Here is a 15,923-nt window from a genome sequence, read left to right as displayed (position 1 = left end):
AAACGAGAAAAAATAACAAGGCAGCACAATAAGTCGAATGGCGAAGCGTCCTGCGGGGAGGAAAGCATAAGATCATAATACAATCATTGACATTACAGGATGGGAGGATTGAGGGGTGCAGCAAGTCCGGAGACAATCCGAGCAACACAATAGCAAGAATGTCGGGTCAAGGGGAGGGAGGATCCGACACCAAGTTTGTGAAGGGAGGTGTACATATTTCTCCCCGGTAGGAGTTCCATTGACCCCAAATCTTACCCCACTTGCGAGGCCTGCCACGTGCCACATACACCGTCTTCTCCCTGAACATGCACCAGTCCATGTTCTCCTTCCATGCCAAAACTGTAGGCGGCCTCTGAGAGCCCCACAACTGGGCGATATCCCTCTTAGCGATCATATTGCCAAGGGTCACCCACTGAGTCTGTGCCAAATCATAATCATTTGGTTCCCAAACATTCAACAAACATCGTCTAGCTTCAGGCAACAACGCAACACCCGTGACGTCTTCCATTACTGCATGCACTCGACTCCAGAAACGAACAATCACCGGGCACTCCCAGAGTACGTGGAGAAAAGTGCCCGAGAGGTCGCAACCACGCCTGCACAGCCCATCCGAAGCATAACCCATGCTGACCAAGCGTGGACCGGTAACATAGATCCTGTGGAGAATCTTAAGCTGTACAAACCGGAGGCGGGCCGGAATTGCAACCTCTTTCGGCGAGGATATGGCCGACTGCCAGTCTTAGTCATCTAACTCCAAACCATCACCGGTCCAAGCTTCCCTGAGGCGCTGTAGAAGGTCGGTTCTATTGTTTATCAATTTTTTGTAAATAAGCGAAACCGTACTGTCAGGAACGTGCCCATCCAGCACCCGATCTTCAAGCGGCGACACCTCCGGAACAGTAGTACCCGGAGGGAAAACCGCCAACAGCGTGTGTCGGATCTGAGCATATCTAAAAAACTCCTTGTCACTCAAGTCATACTCCAATTTCAACTCCTCGAAGGTCTTGACCCTATCCTTAGTCCATACATCATTCACCCTGCATATACCAATCACGTTCCACCTATCAAAACCTTTTGTCTTCCATAGGGAGCCCAGCCTCTCGGAAGCGTAAAGAGGGGCTGCGTGCGTAAGTCTATTCTTCCATCCCATTGCATCATTCGCACAATGCCAAACTTGCACCGCTATCTTGGTAGGGCCAGTGAGCATCCTCCCAGCAGATTTTGTATAAAGCCCCCTGTTGTAGTCTCCACCAGGCAGCAACCATCTGTCCATTTCGAACGCGGGGCTCGACGCGGGATCGTACATGCCGTGGTTAATCGCCCCCAGTTGGGAGGCCCAGTAGTAGCGCTTAATGTCTGGGAGAGCGATTCCACCGTCATACCAAGGGAGTGTTAACTTGGCAAGGGCTATACGGGACCGCCCACCCCATATCAGTTGTCTCTGCAAGCTTTCAACCTCTCGAAAGTAGCTGGCCGGCATGGTATCAAAGGTATTCTGTAGGGCATATAGAAATCGGGGCAGTGACATCATCTTGAATAGAGCCGCTCGTCCGAGCGGGGACAACGGAAGTCTACGCCATGCCTCAACATCGGACCGTAAGCGCTGAAGCGGGGGTAGCAGGTTACGTTCATAGCGAACCACGGGATCTAAGGTGATAAACACCCCCAAGTATTTGAAACCCGCGTGTACCACCTGTATTGGGCATCCACGCGGCAAGAGAGGAGAATCTCCCGAGAGAACGTACACGCAGGACTTGGACCAATTGATTATAAGGCCAGAATTTTTACCAAAGGAAGTCAATACATCGAATAGTACTACTAGCGACTTCCGAGGTGACGTGAGGTATAGCAGGATGTCGTCAGCGTAGAGCGATACTCGGTCCTCGAAGTCAGGGGTCCAGTGTATACCCTTCATTGACGGCTCCCACCTCAGCCAAGCTGCCAAGGGTTCCAAAGCAAGGGCAAAAAGAAGCGGGGACAACGGGCACCCCTGGCGAGTACCCCTTCCGAGAGAAAATGAGCCAGAAACACGACCATTAACAACTACCTGAGCCAAGGGGTCGTGATATAGTAATTTTACCCAACTGATGAAAACAGGGCCAAAACCAAACTTGGCGAGGGCAGCCCAGAGGTATGGCCATTCCAGCGTATCAAACGCCATTGTGGCGTCCAAAGAGGCCAAAATGGCCGATTCACGCAACGAGGACGCTCTCGCAAGGAGCGCCATGTAGACGCCGAAGGTTCAGTGCCGTGTTTCGGTGCGGAATGAATCCGGACTGATCTGGATGGATCAGGTCGCAGATAACAGTTATCAAGCGATTCGCGAGCACTTTTGCAAGGATCTTAGGCTCTGCATTTAAGAGCGAGATGGGCCTGTACGACGCGCAGCAATCCCGTGGCTTCCCCTCCTTGTGAATCACAACGATAGATGCAAGCCGTTGATCTAAAGGGAGGGTACCCGCATCTAGCGATTCTAAAAACATCGAGCGAAGATGCGGTGCTATTTTATCTGGGCGTAGCTTATAAAGTTCGATGGGAAGTCCATTCGGACCCGCGGCCTTTCCCGATCTCACAGAGCGGACTGCGGTCGCGACCTCCTCAACAGAGAGTGTCGCGTCCATCAGCTCCCTGTCCAGATCCGACAAGCAGGGCAAAGCAATGTCTCTTAGAAGCAGATGCGAGTCCTGTTCCGGTCTGTCCGATACTGGGGAGTACACGGTTTGGAAATACTCAGAAAAACACTCCACCATCTCAACTGGGTCAGTCACTCTCACTCCATCCGCTTTTTCAATCAAAGGAACCACACGACTAGCCCTCTCCTTCTTGTCCAACCAAGCTATCAACTTCCCGGCCTTATCACCCACGTCATACAAACGGCCTTGCTGCTCTCTACTCATCACCTTGGCGGCATCAGTGACCAATGCTCTATAGTCAGTTTGTTTGAGGCTGAGAAGGTGCAACCTGTCCTGGGTAACATCAGATTCCAGTTCTCTTTCTATGTCTGATATCTCAGTTTCAAGTCGGACCACTGCCTCGCACTTACGTTTCTTAGCGTTATTAATTAACGATAAGGCGTGGCCGCGGATGACCGTCTTATAGGCTTCCCATAGCGAGACAGACGATGACACAGACCCCACGTTATCCACAAAATAATGGTCGAGTGATTTGATCAATTCCGTACGGATCTTAGGGTCACAGAGATACCAAGGGTTGATCGGGGCTACCCGGCCCTCAGTTCCCGGCCCCAGTTCCACCACGAGCCATAAGGGGGAGTGATCTGAAATACCCCTAGCCAAGTGTCTGATCTCTCTAACAAGCAGGGCCTGTGTTGCGGGCATCAGGATGTAGTCAAGTCTCGAGAGACTACCGTGTGCACCAGAGTGAAAGGTGTATTGTAATTGTACAGGGTGTAGCAGCCTCCAGCAATCTATCAATCCCAGAGTGTCAAGGAAGCCACCCAGCCAGGACTGGGACCTCCCAAGATCCCTAGGCGGGTAGTGATCGATATTCCCGGAGACCACTGAGTTAAAATCGCCGCCCACCACAAGGATGCCCTCTGGGAGCCCCAGTATCACCCTCCCCAAGTCAGCAAAGGTCGTAGTCTGAAGGCCAGGTGGGACATAAACGGAGAGCAGAGTGATGACTTTCCCCTCCCATCGTCCAACACTGGCGGCGTATCGCCCCCTGTCGTCAAGAATGACGGCGTCAATCTCAAGGGGGAGGGAGACTCTGACTAAGATACCCACCCCCTAGAGCCAGCGTTGAAGCCGGAGTGTGCCAGGAGACAGTAGCCCCTTCGATTCATGGCTTGGCATGTATTGCCTATCAAATGTGTCTCTTGCAACAGCACAACATCAGGGGAGAGACGTCTCAAGAGTTGTAACACCACACCACGTTTTATCCTGTCCCCCAACCCGTTAACATTCCAACATAGCAATTTTAGCCACCTACCCCCATCCCGAACGTCGTCGCAGCATCCACCCCACATTAGTCGCGACAGCCAAGTCCAATAGTCCATCAATATAGTCCCTTGAAATGAACCAAACAATAACAACTTCCCCCCCTCCTCCTCCCAACCTACCCTCGAAACAAGACCCCCACCCTGCACCCCTGCTATAGACTCAAAGCCCCCCCCCAACTTGCAGTGTGCCTGTCGCCCTAGCAAATAACTAATCTACGAAAAGAAACCCCAGAGGATCCGCAAACCATAGCTGAAAGATCTATATGCAGTCCAGCGAACCAAGTCCCATTACTATTCCTGTTCCATCGGTCCGCCCCCGGCTCCACCGGAGTGTTCAGGGTGTTCCTGCTGCCTGGGCAGTGTGTCGAGCCAGTCACTTGCAGCCTCAGGGTGATCAAAGAAGAACGTCCGATCTCCATATTCCACACGTAGCCGAGCTGGAAATAGCATTGCGTATTTCATGTCCCTGTCTCTCAATCGTCTCTTCACTCCCTGAAACCCCATCCTTTGTTTCTGCACCAACTGAGTGAAGTCTGGGTAGAAACTCACCGTCGTATTCTCAAATTTCGTGGGGCCCCCCAAGCACGACGCCTGCAGGATAGCGTCCCGATCACGGAAATTAAATATCCTGGCAATTATGGGCCGCGGGGTAGCACCCAGCTTAGGTTTACCACCCGGCACTCTGTGCGCCCGCCCCACTGCAAAGAATTTACTCAGGCCTTTGGGTGCGAGATGGTTGACGATGAGGTCCTCCACGATGAGGTCAACATTTAAGTTGTCTGAATTCTCAGGGACACCCACAATGCGGACGTTGTTCCGCCTAGCACGACTTTCAAAATACTCCAAACGGCAGGAGAAGGAGTCATTAGAGGACCGTAGATTACGGACCTCCGTTTGTAGGTCGGAGACATCCGTCGTGAGGCTAGAAGTCTTAAAATCCAGGGATTTAACTTTTTCGTTCGTTGTAGCCAAATCCACCCTGATCTAGTTGACATCTATCGCCACTGTATCCAGTTTTTGTGCCAGGGTTTCATACTGCACACGGATTGAGGTCTTCATACCCGCAATGGCGCCCATAACATCGTGCAGAGTCAGGTCGTCGTCCGCCGTAGGATCATCTCCCTTGTCCACCGGAGGCTTGCCCGTTCCACCGGGGGATCCCTTAGGATGGGTGTATCGGTCCATGATATTAGATTGTATGGAGCCCCCACGGTGAACAGTCTTGGTCTTTCGCCTTTCAACCTCGGGCTTACCGGCCATCTTGGAAGCTGCGCCCCAGAGGGGACCCTGAGATCTGGTAAAAAATGGCTACGTCAAAATCACCCACAAATGCTCAACCAAAGGACAGTGTGTCTCACGTCACACACCGAGCGGTAATATACGGTCCCGGACCTGAAGTGGGACCACAAAGTGAAGCAGTCACTGGGCAGCGGGGTCAAATCCGCTGCGTAGAAGGGTCCGGGCCAAAAGCGAAACCGAAAGCCAAGTCCAGGGTCGAGAGTAGGATCAGGGCAACCGCTGTTGTTCAATTACCGCCCAGGCAGATCATCAACTCGAGCCCGGGGCAGATCCGTGGAGCAGGCCAGGAAAGTTCAGATCGTCATAAAATCGGTTACCTCGGACCAAATCAATTTTTGAAAGCAGCCATCATATCAGCTGGGTTGCATCTTCAATGATCCGTCGTCATAACCAGGAGTATAGTCAGGATAAGTGCCGGAGGTGGCGAAGGTCCGGGAGCCCTGTGCTCACGCGACCATCCCGGTTGCGCGCGAAGCTCCTCCCCCTAAATTTCCATTTTTGTGTATGTTTACTCATTTTTGGCATTCACAAACTACCAGTTAATAGTGAGTTTAGGACTGTAGAGACTCTGCATTTGTGGTGGGGAACTCCGCACATAAAAATATAGGTCAGGCCTATCTTTTTATATCTTCTCATGGCCGTTTTGAGTGCTTTTGACGCTTGGTGTGACAATCTTTTTGGCACCCCCTATCCCAATGAGCCCCTCCTCGGATTCCCTCACCACCACATGGCAAAAGTGCTCCTCATCTCTCCAAAGCCCCTCTCTCACATACATTTAATTTGTTTAAAAGCTCTGGTAAAGGTTAGCTTTAGAAATCAACACAGCTACCCAGATAAAATACAGATCTGTTCTTTGCAGCAACCATATTAACCCTCTGCACTACTTTATGGCGAGCCAGAACTGCCACTGGACAAAACTCAATTTCTCTCTCTCTCTCTCTCTCTCTCTCTCTCTCTCTCTCTCTCTTTTGCTGCCTGAAAGCTGGATGCACAAGGAACTTTGCAGCAGGTGCTTTTAAATCGTACGTTATTGCTAAACACTGTGCCCCCTTAAGGTCAGTGCCTCCTCTAGGTCAGCATCCAGATCTGGCCATGCAAAATACGGCCGTGCGTCTCCTGTCTGGAGCCAATTCCTCATGATTGGTGATTTTTAAAACACTTGATGACCCCCAAACTATATAAAAAAAGAACAGAAATGATTACAATAACAAAAGGAGGGAGAATATGGCCCTCTACTCCAAGACAGCTGTAACTCTAAGGAGGATCAATTAAACATGCACTCAAGAGAGAAGGCAGGCAGTGATAGTGTAAATATCACAAGGAACAACAGGCAACACGAGGTCTAGCAGAACAGGGTCGATGGAGCCGGAAACAATGCGGAGTCCTGGTGCGATTATCAGCATTGAAATTCTTACCAAAATGGCAAACAACAACATATAGCCACTCAAACTAACATACCTGCCCAGAGCCAACCAGGAGGGAATCACAGTATGTAACAATGCAATCTGAAAAAGAGACACATTTTGTCCAGGGTTTGCATTACAATAGTGACTGAAAGTTGCTCAACGCAGGGCAAAGCCCTGCTTTGCGTTACTCTGCGTCATGCATTGGCATTCCCAGGCAATCATCCATGGTTTTTGATGCAAAACCGTGTCTACTAACAATAGTAGTAGATAGGGTACCAGAATACCAGTAGAGTATCCTTTCAGCACAAAGCCTATGCTAGACTCATTCAGACACCTTTGCATTATGCCGCAAAGGTGTGTATGTGGCACTCAGCAGCCTTATTGTGCTCTAGAGCTAGGGAGAGATCACAATAGTGACATATCATAGTAGATATGGCCCTTTCCGGTTCTCACCCTGGCAGAACCCTCTTTCGAGAGCCACAGGGTCCCATCTACTATTGATCCTGAGCAAGTGGGCCAAGTATCTATTCAGCACACATCTCTCTGTGGTAGTGGGGGGGGTTGAGCAGAAGTTCAAGGCCTCTCGGGTAGTGGGCAGGATAGGCACAGGGGTTTGAACACAGGCTCACTACTCAAAATACATTCAACAGCAGCAGTAAAGAATTGTCCAGTCAAATACTTGCTTTTCTTTTTTGTTTAGCAACACAAAGTAAAGAATGGCATTAACAAATGATACACACACTTTCCCCTGAGGTCCGGTCTTTAGTGTTTTAACAGGTGGGTTCCTGAGTCCCACTCCCCTCTCGCTTGCAATAGTGTTTATTCCCCATTCACTATACACAGCATTCAGGTAAAGCCCCAATAGTTGTCAGAGTTTCAGGAGTCTCACTTCAACTTTTTTTAAGCCAAAAGTGTTCAAGTGCTGTATTGCAGGCAAGACCCCTTGGGGACATCCGACCCATAAAACAGTTTTACTTGTACTGCCAGAACCTGAACGGGTGTAGTCTCCAAGCCACACCCCTTCACAGCCACTGAAGCTGCAGCAGCTGTTTCCAGTGAATTTATCACAAGAAACCCTGAAGTAGCAGCAGGTCTAGTCTCCAAGAGTTCCTCACACATGGCCCTGCGTCGGCAGTGGCTGGATGGGGAGGTCCTCGATGCTCCTCTGTTGCTGGTAAGTTTCATGGGATCCTTCCCACAGGTGGGAGAGGTAAAAGTGATGCTCCAAATGCTGGTCCTAAATCGGGGCTTGGGCCTGCATGGGTCTCCACGGCAGCCTTTTATTCTTGATGACAGTCTCGACCAGACCACGCCCTTTGCCTTTTCCCAGTGACCCCACCTGGCATATCGGGCCACCACTCTCACTCTGTACACAGGCTAGAGAGAGAGATCGGTACAGCAGCAACCTTCACGGGGCCCAACATGGCATACGGGGTCGCTGACTTCACTCCATACAAGGCTATGGCAAGATAGGCATGACAATAATTTTCACAGCCGTGCCACCCAGCATATGGGGTCGCTAACTACCCTCTGAACACGGGCTAAGGCCTGATCCGTATGGCAGTAATCTTCACTGCAGCCCTACCTGGCATACAAGGTCGACAACTTCACTCCGCACATGGGCTACAGCCTAATTAACACTGCGGTAATCTTCAAGGCGGCTGCACCTAGCATGCAGGATCAACAACTTCCTTCTGCAGATGGGCTATGACCCAACCTGTGCAAAAACGGTTCTCCTCACACCTCACTACAGAGATCCAATTGCCAGGATCTCCCACTGGACCTTGCTCCCTCCAGCGCTGTTGTATCTCTGACAGGATGCACTCGTCTTGGCAAACAGGCAGGCACTAGTGCTTGGGGCGCTAGATGGAGATGATCTTGAATTCCCTAGGGGATGTCCACACACACAGCTGGGAGACTGGCCGGCCTTGACCTCAAGTCCTAGTCACAGGCAGAAGTCTTGCAGAGCATCTCCTCCTCAACACATAGCCTGACCGGTTGCTTGACAGTTGACCATTTTGGAAGCCTTAAGCTCCCCCTCATTATAGTTCATTTCCAAACACCTAACGTGATTTAGAGTAAGAGTCTTTGAAGTTTTTGTTGGGGTCTGCTTCTTTTAACTGCACTCTCCTCTGCCCTGCCCTTCTTCCTTGAAGCAGTCTGTCATAGCAGGAGCAACTCTAAATCTGAGCCTCACAACAACGACCGTGGGAGTGATGAACGGTTAACACCTGGATGGCAGCTACAGTGATATGTGTGTGTGTCAAAAGGTTAAAATAGTGCCTCAGTCCTACTCTATATGATTCTCTTATCAGCCCCACCCCCCTCCTTACTGAGATGTGCCCATGCCCCTTCCCAGTAACCTCTCTGTAAATCAAAGAGTACCCTTTGGAGTGTACTGAAGAGTGTGACTCTTCCTTCCTGCAGAGTGTCCCACCCCGCTCACAGGATTGCAGCAATACACAAACCTGTCTGGGAGGATTCTTCTATATATTAATGCTCCTCCAGTTAGCACTGGGTCGTCCAAAGTGGAACAAAATATCTCTAATGTATTGTATGTTTCAAAGGCACACATACATCCAGCACATGCATACAACATATACACACTGCACAGCACTACATCTTCCATGTACTGTACCATTCACAGGCACATATACAATCTGATGTTGACAAAAGGTGAATTAGGAACACAGCAGAAGAACTTTAAATGAGTGAGCCTGCAGGCCTCATGCCAGTGAAACATGTAATAAGGCATGTTGACTCCGACTGATAACTAACCTGTATGCTGCCATAACCACACTCATACTACCTAACTCTTGACAAGCACACGAGCCTTTCAACACTATAAAGGTAGTGGTATAGGTGCCCCTTCCGGTCCAAAACGACTGCAATCCATGAGACAGGCCCATGTCGTGGAGCACACGCATGATTTGTGTTCACCCTTGACAACAAAAATCAGCATCTGGCATCTAGACAACATTACAGTTGGGGCACTGAGGCCAGGGGTACAAGTCTGTCACTATGTGAGGGACTTTCCAGTCCCAACATTCCCTGTCAGGCAACGCAGCACAGCAACTTTGGGTGCTTCACTGCATTCTGTGACCGTTTTGAAAATCTTGGCCAAAGTGTACAGAATAATTCAGCTGAGGAAAAAAAGAAACTTATTTTTTTAAACCGAAAAATCAATCCCGAGGTGGGTGGACACCCTGAACAGAGATGATATGAATATATTCTGCAAAGCTGTCTCAAAACTTTCACATAAAGGGGGATATTCATAAGGACTTATCTCCGATTTATCCCCAACTTAACGCATCAAAAGTGGAGATAGATTTAACACCCCATTCACAAACTGGTGCAAACTACAGACATCGCCAGTATTCCTGTGATAACTGCCCCAAAATGTATCTCCACGGTGGACACCACCAAGTAACCCTAATGAGATGCAGAGTAGACGTTCCTGTGACAAAACACACTAAAAAACCACAATACCACTTTCACAACGAACTGCTAGATCTGCAAAGCGCATCAAAAACAGGAGATAAGCCGCGATAGCACTAGGGATTTAACACCTGCCTTGTGATGGCGGTAAGCAGAACGATTACCCACAGCATGAAAGGGAGCCCAGCCAAGAAATGAAATGAAATGACAAATTATATTTATGTAGCGCGTACACTACCCTAAGGTCTCGCAGCGCTTTAACTGAAATCCAAAGGCGAGCAGGTTGGGGTGTTAACAGGCTCTTCCAAAGTGAGTTTTTAAAGACTTCCTAAATGGCATCCGATTTTTGTGCTCTCTAAGGTCAGGCGGGAGGGAATTCCATATTCTCGCAGCATTGTGCGAGAATGAACGGCCGCCCCAACGAGCTCTGTTTATCTTAGTCGTGGTGGCCAGGTGCAACGAACTGGAGCGGAGAGATCTGAGGGGAAGGTAGGGAGTGGCTAAAGGTACATTATAGCTGGACCTGTTCTTTGAATAGCTTTTTGGACAAGGCACATGGCTTTGAATTGTACCCTGGCTGCCACAGGAAGCCAGTGTAGCTTCCTTACGGCATGTTTGGCCGATTGCCAGCGTGGGATATGAAAGAGCAGTCGGGCCGCGCAGTTTTGGGTGACCTGGAGTTTGTTGATCACTGCCACCGGCGCTCCCAGATAGAGAGCATTACCGTAATCCAGGCGAGAGAGTATCAGGGCCTGGACTATGATTCTCCTCGCCTGGAACGGAAGCAAAGGGAGCACTTTCCGGATCATTCTCATCAGCCCAAAACAGGTAGATGCAGTTTTGGTGTCTGGAAAGTGAAGTCCAGCGATTTGTCAAGCCAAACTCCCAGACTTTTTATCTGAGGTTGGGGGAAGGAGGAGGGCCCAGACACGTAGGCCAAATGGAGGCCAGAGTGGTAGGTGAGGGGTTGCCCAGTAGCATAACCTCTGTCTTCTCCCCATTTAGTCTGAGGCAGCCTTGAGCCTTGAGGAACCCCACAACTGAGTGGCTGCTTGGTTGAAACAGCCTCCCCCTCAAACACCTGGAAGAAGCGCTCGTCCAGGAAGGAGGTGAGCCATGCCAGGGCCGTGCCCGACACTCCCATGCCATTAAGACGATGTAATAAAGTGGCATGGTTAATCGTGTCGAACGCGGCGCTGAGATCTAATAATATGATGGCTGCTTTCCCTCCCTGGTCTAGCACAGTTCTTGTTTCTTCGGTCACTGCTAGCAAGGCTGTCTCAGTCCCATGTTGGGGACGGAATCCCGTCTGGGAGGCACACAGCAGATTGTTAGATTCTAGATAATCTACTAAGATGTAATTAATGTGCTTTTCTAGCAGTTTACTCATCCAGGGTAACAGGGAGATGGGGCGGAAATTAGCTAAATTACTTTGATCTAGAGTGTTTTTTTTTAAAAGAGCCTTGACCATTGCACATTTCCAGGATGTCGGAACTGTGCTCGAGATAATTTAACTGTTAAGAACGTCAAGAATAACTGAACGGATAGCATCAATGACCAAGGTAAGGGACTGTGGGGGTGCTGGGTCACTAGGGGATCCTGAGGTGACTCTAGAAATTATTTTATCTAGAGAAACAGGATCTAAGAGGGTGAATTTTTCCAGTATACAGGGGGCTAGTGTATTGGGGCTCGGTATTGTGGCATCATCAGATTCAATTCTCCCGTGAGCTGCAGGGTCCAGCGGATCATCTAAATGCAGATTTAGGTCGCCCAGCGCGGTGAAATTTGCAGACGTGAGCACTAAATTGGCGACAAGGTCAGCCATGTTCGAAACAAACTGACCCAGCGTTCCGGGTGGTCGATAGACCAGGAGGCCCGTAAAAGTATTGGTGGAAGATAATTCTAGTGAGAACATCAGATTCTCACAGACTGGCGTAATAGAGGGGGTGAAACGACATTTGTACTGCTCTTTATAGATGATAGCTAGGCCTCCACCTCTACCCGTGCTTCGGTCAGATCTCTTTATAGTGTAGCCTTGTGGGATAGCCCATACTGTGGTAGGATCAGCTTCCAGATGGAGCCAAGTCTCTGTTAGAAAGAGTACATCGGGCTTGTGGTCTTCTATTAGGAGGGCCAGCTCAGTGTAGTGTTTGGGCATCGATCTACAATTGAGAAGGAGCATCTTCCAAGTGCAATAAGTGGACTGTCTTCCTATGTTTTTAATTGGTAGTTCCCACTTACAATAATTACAACTGGCCTTAACACCCAAAAGGCAAATAGAGTGCAGACATTTAGGGTTAATAACTGTTCTTAGTTTATGTAAGAATGAGGAATCATACGTAACTAAATTACCAGCATATTGCCGGAGATCGTGGGATCTGGGAGCGGTTGGACGCGGACTGGCGCAGACTGGCTTCTCTTAGGCGTCTCTTCGGCGCGGCTACGGCGCTCCCGCTGCGCGAAACCGCTGCGCGAAACCGCTGCGCGATAAAACAGGAAGCTTTAATAGATTGGGGTCGTGAAAAGACTGGAGCGTCACCCTGCAAAGATGGCCGCCAACTAATGGCACCACCAGGAAGTGTAGAGCGCTCTATTCTCCCTCCACAACAAACAGCATGAATCGCTGCGGTGGAACGGGGAGTCAGCGCACGAATTTAAAGTGACAAGAACAATTTTAAAAGTACGTGGTTTAAAAAACACTTGCAACGAAAATCACAATGTTTACACCCAAGCGCTAGCGCAGAAATAATCGAGGTTCAAATTTAGATGGGAGCCACCCCTGAAGACCCACAGTTGCCATGGAGACAATGATCATGCAGCTTCGATACCCATGAGGGCCACAACATCACCCACCACCCCCTAGCCCCCCCGGACATACACATACCGTGCACGACCCGAGAGCCACAAAAAGCGCATGATGACGCACATTGTCAAAATAAATACGCACGTGTGGCCAGAAGAACGAGAAAAAGTCACACAGCACTGAAGTAACAACGAAAAACGTTATTGAAATACAACACAAAACACCAATGCGGAAGACTCCTGTCGGGTCCGTCAGGGACAATCTCGACGTCATAGCCTGGAAAATAAAGCACAAAATCAGGACGGTTGTCATGCGCACATCAAAGGAGCGAGACACACAGAAACAGAGAAGGAAAGTAAGCCAGAGCGAGAAAGAGAGGGAAGGAAAGGTAAGGAAAGGAAGGGAGAGAGGGAGTGAGAGAGAGAGAGAGAGAGAGAGAGAGAGAGAGGGGGGGGGGAGGGAGAGAGAGTGAGAGAGAGAGAAGGAAAGGAAGGGAGAGAGAAAGAGAGAGAGAGAGAGAGAGGGGGAAGGGAGAGAGTGAGAGAGAGAAGGAAAGGAAGGGAAAGAGAAAGAGACACCACTGCCCCTGTGCACACGGGCCCCACTGTTAGCCTGTTGCCACCGGTGTGTCCACCAGTAGGCACACCAGGTGCCCGTGCAAGGTCCAGGCCCTGGTTCTGCCACCATGGCATGATCCACATCATGCGGGCCCTCCTCGCGGTCCAGCAGGTCCCACACATGACGCTGAGTCCTGAGTCTTCAGTGGCAGAGACCACATCAGTGCACACGCCGTCAATGCAGGCTGCACACCGCTAAGCTATGTCGGTGCCACTAACCCTGTGCAACACCAGTCATCACCACGTTGTGGGAGGCTCGTGACGGGCTCAAGGCATCGGGTGCCAGTAACCCTGTGCAGGAAAGGTACAGTCCGCATCTTGGTCGCCGTTTCATTGGTCATCAAACAGGATATGGCAGTCCTTGTCGAGGTCCAAGGTGAGTGCAGCGGAGTGTATCGGGGATCAGTGGAAGGTCATGGGGCCATGCGCGGCACCAAGCAGAAACAGGCAAGGTGGCAGAAATTAATGCTAGTGCCTCCTTCTGACCACAACCCCATCCACGTCCTCCTCGTCCTCGGATGTGTGCTCTGCCCCACCTGTGGGTGTTGCAGGGCCGGCTGCGGCACTGTGTGCCTCTGACACATCAGGGGCCGGAGGAGGATTGTCAGCCGCACTGTGTGGCAGTTTCACCTCAGGGGCCGGAGTGGATACGTCTGCTGCACTGCGAGGCACTGACACACCAGGGGGCAGAGATGTGGATGGTGTGGGGGCCACAGCATTCATCAGCGCCATGCCATGTGGCAGCGATGCCATGATGAGGATCTGCAGGGCATGGTAGATTCCAGTTACATTTCGCTGATGTGCAGCAGTGGCTACCATCCTTTCCGCCTCAATCTGCACCATGTCCTCCATGAGCCTCCCCATGTGTGCCAGCTCACAGCTGGGATTGCTGGAGCCAGTCTGAGCAGACAGTTTTTCTTCTCTCTATGTCATGACTCCAGCGATGTCAGTCAGGGCTCGTTGGAGACCATGGAGCAGGCCGTGGGTGCCCGTTAGGGACTGGAGCTGGTCCCTGATGGTCAAACCCCACCAGCACCTGCTCAGCCGTCTCCCTCTGGCCCTCAAGCACACAACGTTGGAAGGCCATGTGTTGTTCCTGGGGGTCTTTGGAGACTGCTGGGGCTGTGGGAGCCTCCTGCTGGGTGGTTTGGTTAGTGGGTGGGGTCTCCTTGATGGAGCTGGGCTGCCCTGATCCTGGAGGTGAGTTGCAGATGATGTCAATGATGTCTTGGAGGGCTTGGGTGTCGATGCTGGGGGTGTCTTCCTCATCATCAGTGAAGAGTGGCTGGGACTGCTCTGCAGGAGGTGTTGACAGTGCCCCTTCAATGTGAAGGGGAGATGGTATATTAGAATGTGTGCACAGGTATGTAGCCGCATTGTACATGTTGACATTCAGACAGCATGGTATTGTACATTTTGACAGACTGTAGATCAGGGCCATGACCCAGAGTCATTGTGGGTGTGCACTGTGCTCTGCTTGACTGTGCATGTGTGCCATTGTGGCCATCTCCAGTACCTGGTGGTCACTCACCCTGTTGCAGTTGTGTTGTGTCCTGTCAAGCAGTGTCCGGTCCCACGACTCTGGCCACAGTCTCCACACTGATGACTGTCGACACCAGCTCCTCCATGTCATCCAGCACGAGCTGTGGCGCTGGGCTCCCACTTCCAGTCTGCATTGCTGCCTTATGGTTGGCTGTGAGTTTTTCCATGGTCTTGCGCTTGATGTCAATCCATCACCTCTTGGCCTCGTCCATTGACCTCTTGTGCTCTTCGACGGCATTCACCTTGTTCACGATGTCCCGCCATATTCCATTTCTGGTGCCCAATGACACGTTGGAGGTGACAAACAGTTGTTGATGGTGTTCCATAACCTCCGTGACTAGAATCCTAAGGATCTTAGGATTCGTCTTCCTCGTCCTCTTGTCTTTGCCCTTTCCTGTCCCCGAGATCCAAGGCTGGTCGTCCAGGGTGCTTGTAGGGTTGGGCTCCTCCTCTGCGCCTGCTACGGCTGCCTCCATGGTGCTTGGGTGTTGGTCAGTTTGTGTTTGAGTGTTTTTTTGTACTTTTATAGTGATTTCCCTGACTGCCATGTGTGTGTTGTAGGCCTGGCGCTGCTTATCGCGGATTTCCACATCGCGCTTTGGCCCATCACATGTTTTTTCGTATTGAGGTTGGTGTTTTTATCTCCATCAAGGTGGTTGTATCGCGGACATTGGCTGCGGTTTCGGCAGACTATCGCATGGTACCGCCGTGTTGTGAGTTCCACATTGACACTGGATTATTTTACCGCGATAGGCTGCGATGTGTAAAGTTGCGTTAGCATTTTTTGGTGATGTTTAGCACACTTTCTTGTGAATATACCCCATAGAATATAAAAAAATAGTGGTGTAAGGGGACGG

This window comes from Lissotriton helveticus, chromosome 4_1 (genome assembly GCF_964261635.1).
Source record: "Lissotriton helveticus chromosome 4_1, aLisHel1.1, whole genome shotgun sequence".
NCBI classification, from domain to species: Eukaryota; Metazoa; Chordata; class Amphibia; order Caudata; family Salamandridae; genus Lissotriton; species Lissotriton helveticus.
Note: the sequence above shows the minus strand (reverse complement) of the source record.